The sequence below is a fragment of the Aotus nancymaae genome, unplaced genomic scaffold (assembly GCF_030222135.1).
Source record: "Aotus nancymaae isolate 86718 unplaced genomic scaffold, 86718_ANA_hifiasm-v0.15.2.pri h1tg000079l, whole genome shotgun sequence".
NCBI classification, from domain to species: Eukaryota; Metazoa; Chordata; class Mammalia; order Primates; family Aotidae; genus Aotus; species Aotus nancymaae.
In genome coordinates this window covers 21,662,179-21,672,028 of record NW_026988494.1, presented here as the reverse complement: position 1 = coordinate 21,672,028, position 9,850 = coordinate 21,662,179, and positions in this window count along the sequence as shown.

The following is a 9,850-nucleotide window of genomic DNA, read 5'->3' as shown; positions in this document are numbered from 1 at the left end:
GAAGAGGAAGAAATAAGATGGTCTGTCTTTACAGGTGACGTAATTATTTATGTAGAAAATGATGAAAGAATTGCCAAATCAATGTCCTGGAACTAAGAAGCAATGAGAACAAGATTGCAGATACAAAGTTGATATATAAAAGTCTATTCTTTTCCTATATACACGTAATGATCAAGTGGAACATGAAATTTAAAACACAATACCATTTATATTAGTACCCCCTATAAAATACTTAGGTATAAATCTAACAAGATATGTACAAATTCTATATGAGGAAAACTACAAAATTCTGATGAAAGAAATCCATGAAGAACTAAATAAATACAGAGACATTCTATATCCATGGACTGGAAAACTCAATATTATCAAGATATCAATTCTTCCCAAATTGATCTGTAGATCCAATGCAATCCCAGTCAAAATCATGACTAGTTATTTTGTGGATATCAACAAACCAGTTCTAAAGTTTATGTGGAAAGGCAAAAGACACAGAAGAACCAACACGATGTTGAAGAAGAAGTAAGTCAGAGGACAGATAAACCCAACTTCAAGAATTACTATAAATCAAAAGTAATCAAGACAGTGTGGTGTTTTTTAAAGAATAAACAAATAGATAAATGGAACAGAATAGGAATCCCAGAAATAGACACACCTACAGTCAACTGACCTTTTAAAAAAAGAAAGGCAATACAATGGTTCAAAGAGTCTTTTCAACAATGAGCCCTAGAACAACCGTACACCCACATGCAAAAACAAAAATAAATCCAGGTACAGATCTTACACCATTCACAGAAACCAACTCAAATGGATCATGGACGTAAATGTAAAAAGACAAAACAATAAAACTCCTAGAAGACAAAACATCTAGATGACCTTGGGCATTATGATTACTTCTTTTTTTTTTTTTTTGAGACAGAGTTTCGCTCTTGTTACCCAGGCTGGAGTGCAATGGCGCGATCTGGGCTCACCGCAACCTCCGCCTACTGGGTTCAGGCAATTCTCTTGCCTCAGCCTCCTGAATAGCTGGGATTACAGGCACACGCCACCATGCCCAGCTAATTTTTTGTATTTTTAGTAGAGACGGGGTTTCATCATGTTGACCAGGATGGTCTCGATCTCTTGACCTCGTGATCCACCCTCCTCGGCCTCCCAAAGTGCTGGGATTACAGGCTTGAGCCACCGCGCCTGGCTTATGATTACTTTTTAGACACAACACAAAAAGCATAATTCATGAAAGAAATAATTGAAAAACTAGACATAATTAATTGTTTTTTCTCTGTGAAAGACACTGTGAAGAGAATGTGAAGATAGGCCACAGACTGGGGAAACCATTTGCAAAAGATATCTCCAATAAAGGGCTGTTATCCAAAACACACAAAGAACTTTTAAGACTCAACAACAAGAAAAAGAACAACCCAATTAAAACATGGATAAAAGATCTGAGCAGACATCTCTTTTCTTTTTTTTTAATAACTTCTAAAGTTGTACCTTCAGTCTGAGCAGACATCTCATCAAAGAAGACATACAAATGGCAAATAAATCTATGAAAACATGCCCAACATCATATGTCATTGGGGAACTGCAAATTAAACAAGAATAGGATTTTACTACACACCTATTAGAATGGTGAAAATCCAAAATACTGACCACACCAAATGCTGGTGAGGATGCAGAGCAACAGGAGCTTTCATTCATTGCTGGTGGAAATGCAAACTAGTACAGCTGCTTTGGAAGACGGTTTGGTCGTTTTCACAAAATTAAACATTCTCTCACCACACAATCCAGCAATTGCACTCCTTGGTGTTTACCCAAAAGAGTTGAAAACCTGTGTCCATACAAAATCTGCACATGGATGTTTATAGCAAGTTTATTCGTAATTGCCAAAACTTGGAAGGAACCAAGATGTCCTTCAGTAGGTGAAGGAATAAATAATCTGTGGTACATCCAGACAATGAAGAATTATTTCAGCACTAAAAAGAATTGAGCAATCAAGCCATTAAGAGACATGGAAGAAACCTAAATGTATATTACTAAGAAAAAGAAGTCAATCTGAAAAGGCTATGTCAAATCTAAATAACAGGCAGAGAGGGAGACTTTCTAAAAGAAAATTATGTTTGGGAATAGGCATTGCAATGAGAATAAGTGTGGGTATATTCAGAGAGGTAAAGGAAGACAAGAGTTTTTTTTTTTTTCAAACGGAGTCTTGCTCTTTCACCAGGTTGGAGTGCAGTGGCACAATCTTGGTTCGCTGCAACCTCCATCTCCCAGATTCAAGCGATTCCCCTGCCTTAGCCTCCTGAGTAGCTGGGACTATAGGCACGCGCCACCATGCCTGGCTAATTTTTTTTGTATTTTAGTAGAGACGGGGTTTCACCATGGCCAGGATGGTCTCCATCTCATGACCTCATGATCCGCCTGCCTTGACCTCCCAAAGTGCTGGGTGATTCACAGAGCCCAGCCAGGAAGTCAAGAGTGTTTAAAGAAAAAATGAGGAAGATTACATAAGTTGTTTTGAGATAATTATCCTTGGATACAAAGATCAGTAACAAGGGTGGTGTTGGTCCAAGGTTGGACAGGGATTTGCTGGCCAGAAGTATTTGTGTGTGTGTGTAAGTTTGCAGTGGCCTTTGTGCAAGTTTGTCATTTTTGTAGAGATTTTTGTGATGATTCTGTTATCAGACACATGTGCATGAGAACCCCCTTTTCCTGGCTTTCCCTGGCTCCATTTGTCAGGGTTTGACACAAGTTACTACCTTTTGATTCTTACAGTTTTCAGCTTCATACTGTATGATTCCCACTATAAGACATTCTGAAAAAGGCCAAACTATGGAAATTGTAAAAAAGATCAGTAGTTACCAGGGGTTAAGGGGAGTGGGGGATGAATAGGTGGAGCACAGAGAATTTTCTAGGGCAGTGAAAGTACTATGTATGATGCTCTAACGGTGGATGCATGTCATTATACAGTTGTCAAAACCCGTAGAATGCACCACACCAAAAGTGAACCCTAATATAAATTACGTGCTTTGGGAGATAATGATGTTTCAGTGTAGGTTTATTGATTATAACAAATGTGCTGCTCTGATTGGGGATGTTGATAATGGAGGAGGCTATATACAAGGAAGGGGCAGGGGCATATGGTACAATTCTGTATTTTCTGTTCAGTTTTGCTGTGAACCTAAAACCTCTTTGTTCTAGGAAAAATCAAATATTAGGATAATTCAATGTTCAGGAAAATGAACCAGAAGTTTCTGGAAGTCATTTTCTTGGCTAAGAAACATTCAGTATGATTCACCACCACGTGATTTTACTGCCACGAAGAGTCAGGTACTTTCTCTAAGCAAAGTATGGACTAGCAGAAAAGAAAGGAAAAGTAGGCTGGGCGAAGTGGCTTAGGGCTGTAATCCTAGTATTTTGGGAGGCCAAGGTGGGTGGATCATCTGGGGTTGGGAGTTCGAGACCAGCCTGACCAACATGGAGAAACCCTGTCTCTATTAAAAATATAAAATTAGCTGGGCGTGGTGGCAGGCATCTGTAATCCCAGCTACTTGGGAGGCTGAGGCAGGAGAATTGCTTGAACCTGGGAGGCAGAGGTTGCAGGATGTGAGATCATGCCATTGCGCTCCAGCCTGGGCAACAGGAGTGAAACTCTGTCTCAAAAAAAAAAAAAAAAGAAAAAAGAAAAAGAAAAAGAAAGAAAGAGGAAAAGTGAATATCTGTGAAAAGGCCTGGAGCCACCCTTATGCCACATTACAAAAAGCAATCACCCAGCAACAAAGACACTCATCCCACAAATACACCCACATGGACTTTTATGCCTCAAATCTGAAATTGCCAATGAGTTTTCTCCAGTTGGACCACATTAATTCCTTAAAAAGCGAGAAAATTTGTTTATAAGAAGTTAGAAATAAGAGAGGGAGGGTTGTTTTTAATGCACATTTACTGTAGGCCAGTATAAAGCTGGGTGCCTATATGTGTTTAATATACATTTATAATATATATTATCTAACCTCATCTTAAAAGAATGTACAGAGAAGGAAGCAGGCTCAGAAAGATTAAGTAACTTGCCCAAGAAACAGAATTCAAGACCCTTATTTCTTTCAACTACACCACACTACACTACAGGTCACAGAGATTGTATTTTATTTTATTTCTATTTTTTATTTTTATTTTTAGAGATGATCTCGCTCTGTCACCCAGGCTGGAGTGCTGTGGCACGATCATAGCTCACTGCAGCTTCGAACTCCCAGGTTCAAGTGATCCTCCTGCCTCAGTCTTCCCAATAGCTAGGACTACAAGCACACACATGACTAATTTTTTTTTTTTTTTTTTTGTAGAGACAGGATCTCACTATGTTGCCCAGGCTGATCTTGAACTTAAGCAATCCTCCCACCTCAGCCTTCTGAGTAGCTGGGACTACAGGCACATGCTAGCATGCCCAGCTAATTTTTCAGTTTGTCTTCTTTTGTTTTGTTTTGGTAGAGATGGGGTTTCACCACATTGCCCAGGCTGGTCTTGAACTCCTGGGCTCAAGCAATCCTCCCACTGCAGCCTCCCAAAGTGCTGGGATTACAAGCATGAGCCACCACACCAAGCCCACTATGTCTATTTCTAAAGTGAATGCTGCTTATATTAATTTGCTGGGGCTGCTACAGAAAAATACCACGGACTAGGTGGCTTAAACAACAGACATTTATTTCTCACAGTTCTAAAGGCTGAGAGGTCCAGGAAGGTGCCATCAGATGTGGTTCCTGGCTGTGGACAGCCACCTTCTGGCTCTGTGGTCACGTGGGCTTTCTTCAGTGCATGTGCATGTGAGAGGGAGCTTTGGTGTCTCTTACTCTTCTTGTAAGGGCACTAACTCCCATTATGGGGGTTCCACCCTCACAACTTCCTCTGAACCTAACTACTTCCCAAAAGCCCACTCCTAATACCATCACACTGGGAGTTGGGGTTTCAACATATGAATTAGTGGGTGACATCAACACTCAGTCTTTAACACTGGGGGCATAAGAGGCTTCACATTTTCATATGCAATTCCATTGACTCTTGTGTAAAGTACTTTTTTGATGATCTTAAAATAACAGATATTTGGCTGGGCACAGTGGCTCACACCTGTAATCCCAACACTTTGGGAGGCTGAGGCGGGCAGATCACGAGGTCTTGAGTTCAACTCCAGCTTGGCCAAGATGGTGAAACCCCATCTCTACTAAAAAAATTTAAAAATAAGCCGGGTGTGCTGGCAGGCGCCTGTAATCCCAGCTACTCAGGAGGCTGAGACTGGGGAATTGCTTGAACCTAGGAGGCGGAGGTTTCAGTGAGCTGAGATCGCACCACTGCACTCCAGCCTGGTGACAGAGCGAGACTCCATCTGAATAAATAAATAAATAACAGATATTTATTCTCTCAGAGTTCTGGGAGCTAAAAGTCCAAAATCAAGGTGTTGGTAGGGTCATGCTCTCTCAGAAGCCTTGAGGGGCCAATCCTTCCTGGCTTTTCTAGGTCTTCTAGCCCCAGGAATTCAGCAGCATAACCCCCATCTCTGCCTTCATTTTCACTTAATGTTCTCCACATGTGTCTGCGTCTTCATAAGAACAACTTCTTACAACGGCGGTAGTCACACTGGATTAGGAACCCACCCTACCCCAAAATGACCTCGTCTTCTTTACAAAAGTTGTGGCAAAATATACGTAAGTAAAATTCACAGTTTAAACAATTTTTACATGTACAATTCAGTGAGATTAATTAGATTCACACTGTTGTGCAAATATCACTATCACTCATCTTCAAAACTTTTTCATCTTCTCATACTGAAGCTCTGCATTCATTAAACAGTAACTCCTCATTCTCCCTCTTCCTGCAGGGCTTGGTACCCAGTGTTCTACTTTCTGTCCCTGAATTTGACTACTCTAGATACTTCATGTAAATGAAATTCTGCAGTATCTATTTTCTAACTCACTTACTTCATTTAGCATAATGTTTTCAAGGTTCTTCCATCTTGTCGCATGTGTCAGAATTTCCTTCCTTTTGAAGGCTGAATAGCATTCTACTATATGTGTATATATATGTATTTCACATTTTGTTCATCCATTCACCTGTTCATGCACACTCAGGATAGTTCCACATTTTCGCTATTGTGAATAATGCTGCAATTCACTTGGGTGTGCCAATGTCTATTTCAGTTCTTTTGCATAAACATCCAGAAATGGAACTGCTAAATCATATGATAGATTTATGCTTAATTTTTTAAAGGAACTGCCATATCATTTTCTATAGTGGCCATATCATTTTACATTCCCATCAGTAGCACAAGGGTCTCTAATTCCTCCACGTTCTTGCCAACACTTGTTATTTTCTGGTTGGTTTTTATAATATTAATCCTGATAGATATGAATCTACCCACAATAGATTTTTGTGGTTTTTATTTGCATTTCGCTAATAATTAGTTACGTTGAGCATTTTTTCTTCTGGCTATTAGCCACTTGCATACCTTCTTTGAAGTAATGTCTATTCAACTCCTTTACTCATTTGTAGATTAGATATTTTATTGTAGAGTTATAGTTCTTTACACTCCAAATAATAACCCCTTACCAGACACATGATTTGCAAATATTTTTCCCATTCTGTGGATTGCATATTTATTCTATTGAGAGTGTTCTTTGTTGCCCAAAAGTTTTAATTATGATGAAATCCAATTTATCTGTTTTTCTTTTGTTTTCTATGTTCTCCCTGTCATAATAAAGAAATCATTGTCAAATCAAATGTCATAAAGTTTTTGCCTGTGTTTTCTTCTGAAAGTTTTATACTTTTGTTCTTACATTTAGGTCTTTGATCCATTTTGAGTTAATTTTTGTGTACGATATAAGGTAAAGGTTCAACTTTCTTGAGAAATGCTGAGTGTATGATAAAATTATATTGCTTGCTAAGAAGAACAATGACAAGGAAAACCTAGCTGCCCCCCATCAAGTGGAAAACTGCTTGGGGCATTCTAAAGTAGCAAGACAGTATATGTATCTCATACACCGGTTAAAACAATTCTTTAAGCACAGGATATGTGACTCTGCCCCCGTGGCTCCCTCGTGGAGAATACTTTCTGGTTTGTCTCTGATCAGTGGTAAGCAGGCACCAGCTGCCTACCTAGTTCATCTTGGGTCTATGAGAAAACACAGAACACCTGTTTGTTAATAATGATCACCTGTTCATAGAGACTAAACTCATGGGTCAGCGTCTGCTTGAGGCCCTCAGCCCAGAATGCTGTCAGCTCCCCGAGGCTCTCAGCTCGGAATGCTGTGGGTCCTCTGGACAGCGCCACTTTGCTGTTCTGTCTCGGTTTCTGCTTCTTAATGCCTTCAGTGCTGCCGGGGTGGGGGTGTCTACAGCCGAGCTGGTCTCAGTACAACTTCATTCTTTTGCACGTGGATATTGTGTATGTCCAGCACCATTTGTTGAAAAGACGGTCCTCTCCCCATTGAATGGTGATATGGCTTGGATGTTTGTCCCGTCCAAATAATCTCATGTTGAAATGTGATTCCCAGTGTTGGAGATGGGGCCTGGTGGGAGGTGACTGAATCCTGGGAACAAATCCCTCATAAATAATGATGTGGTTTGGCTGTGTCCCCACCCAGATCTCACCTTGAATTGTAGTTCCCACAATCCCCACGTGTTGTGGGAGGTAATTTAATTATGGGGAGAACCCTCGAGCCGTTCTCCTGATAGCAAATGAGTTCTCACAAGATCTGATGGTTTCGTAAGGGGCTTCTCCCTCTTCATTCTGCACTTCTTGCTGCTGAAACCACCTTTGCAAAATTAGGACTGAGACAGTGAAAGAGATCTAACCCACTCCATTTTGTTGTAACCTTTAAGCTGTCCTTGTTCCTTTCTGGGCATAGACTGAACTAACTTTGGGGGAACTTAGCTTATAGTTTAAAACAAAGACAATAACAGCCCTTTCCCAAAACAAACCTCCTTGCCTGGGGACTAGACTGCCTTGGTAGGGCTAACAATTTAGCCACAGATTAGAAATTATGGTTTAGGAGTCATGCAGCTGGAGGCTACAAGATTGTGACCTTCCCTAAACTGCTCCTAAGATCAGTGCTTAAGATAATTTGCAGACCCTGCACTTGATGGATCAGCTGGCATCATGCAAATCAATAAACTGGCTCATCGGATGTTGTGCCCCACCCCACCCGCACCCAGGAACTAACTCAGCACACGAAGACAGCTTCAATTTTCTATCATTTTATGTCTTAGCTGACCAATCAGTACTCCTGGATAACTGGTGTTAATGCAAAATACATATGGCCTGTGAAGGGCTTTCTACTATATTTGAATCCTTGTGGATGAACTGTAATCTATCTTAATAGTCAGACAAAATTGAAAACCTAACTTAACAGTTTGCACCTGTAACAATAGCTGAGCATTGGCCAATCCCAGCGGCCATACTCCACCCACTCATAGACTGCTGAATATTCAAACTGCGTTCAAATAAGGCAAACACCAAGCTGTAACCAGTCTCACTTTTTCTGTACCTTATTTCCGATTCCTGTATGTCACTTTACCTTTTTAGTCTGTAAATTTGTTCTGACCTTGAGGCACCCCTAGAGTCTCTGTGAATCCGCTGTGATTCTGGGGACTGCCTGATTCATGAGTCATTCATTGCTCAATTAAACTCCTTTACATTTAATTTAGCAGAGGTTTTTCTTTTACCAGATGATATCAGAAGTGGAATCCGAAGTGGAGCTTGTAGCAACCCCAAGGAGCGCTGAGTGAACACACAAGGTACCTGAAGGACCCACCTGTGTCCATCAATCTCTCAGAGCAGCTGGGGATGGTGGGTAAGCGCTCCTGGATTTTGGAGCTCCACAGATTTGTGTTTTGAGCTCTCTGAGTTTCTTTGAGCACATTTCTGATCCAAACTGGGTTTGGATTTGTGACAGAAACTGAACTGGGCCCAGGAATGGCTTTGATTGGGGAATTAACTGGCTTGGATCCAGTTAGAGGCCTCTTCCATCTGGCTGGGTCAGAAAGGAACTGGTAGTAAGAAGTAATATTTCAGGGGTTAATTTGGCTTTTGAACAGTCACAGGAATTTTTGTGTTCTATTCCTTTGTTTCATTCTTCTTGCATGCTTAGGTAGGAAAAATTATTGGCTAAGTTGATCAAGAGAACCTGGGAATAAAGCCAATATTTTAGGTAAAAATGGAACCCTTGATTTCTGGAAAATTGAGTTCCTTCTGGCTTATAAACTAGGCCTGAGGTAGTGAAGTCTTACAGAAACAGCAAAATCTTAGTAAAGATGGTTTACAGTAGAACATTCCGAATGAACAATAATGCATTGTTAAAAATGAGGGCTCCGCCGGGCACGGTGGCTCAAGCCTGTAATCCCAGCACTTTGGGAGGCCGAGGCGGGAGGATCATGAGGTCAAGAGATCAAGACCATCCTGGCCAACATGGTGAAACCCCGTCTCTACTAAAAATACAAAAAAAATTAGCTGGGCGTGGTGGTGTGTGCCTGTAGTCCCAGCTACTCGGCAGGCTGAGGCAGGAGAATTGCTTGAACCCGGGAGGCAGAGGTTGCAGTGAGCCGAGATTGTGCCACTGCACTCCAGCCTAGCACCTGGTGACAGAGCAAGACTATATCTCAAAAAAAAAAAAAAAAAAAAAAAAAATGAGGGCTCTTTGATAAAGTCCCTTTTGGGTAAGAATGGGTTTGGCACTACAGGAGGTCTCCTGCTATTCTCATTGGAGTAATCTGCCTTGCTCTCTTTGCCAACGGCTGTGGGTGACAGGATTAGGCATGCACAGAATTGTGGGACACAGGGAGGTTTTTTTCTCTCCCTCCCCCAGAAAGGGGG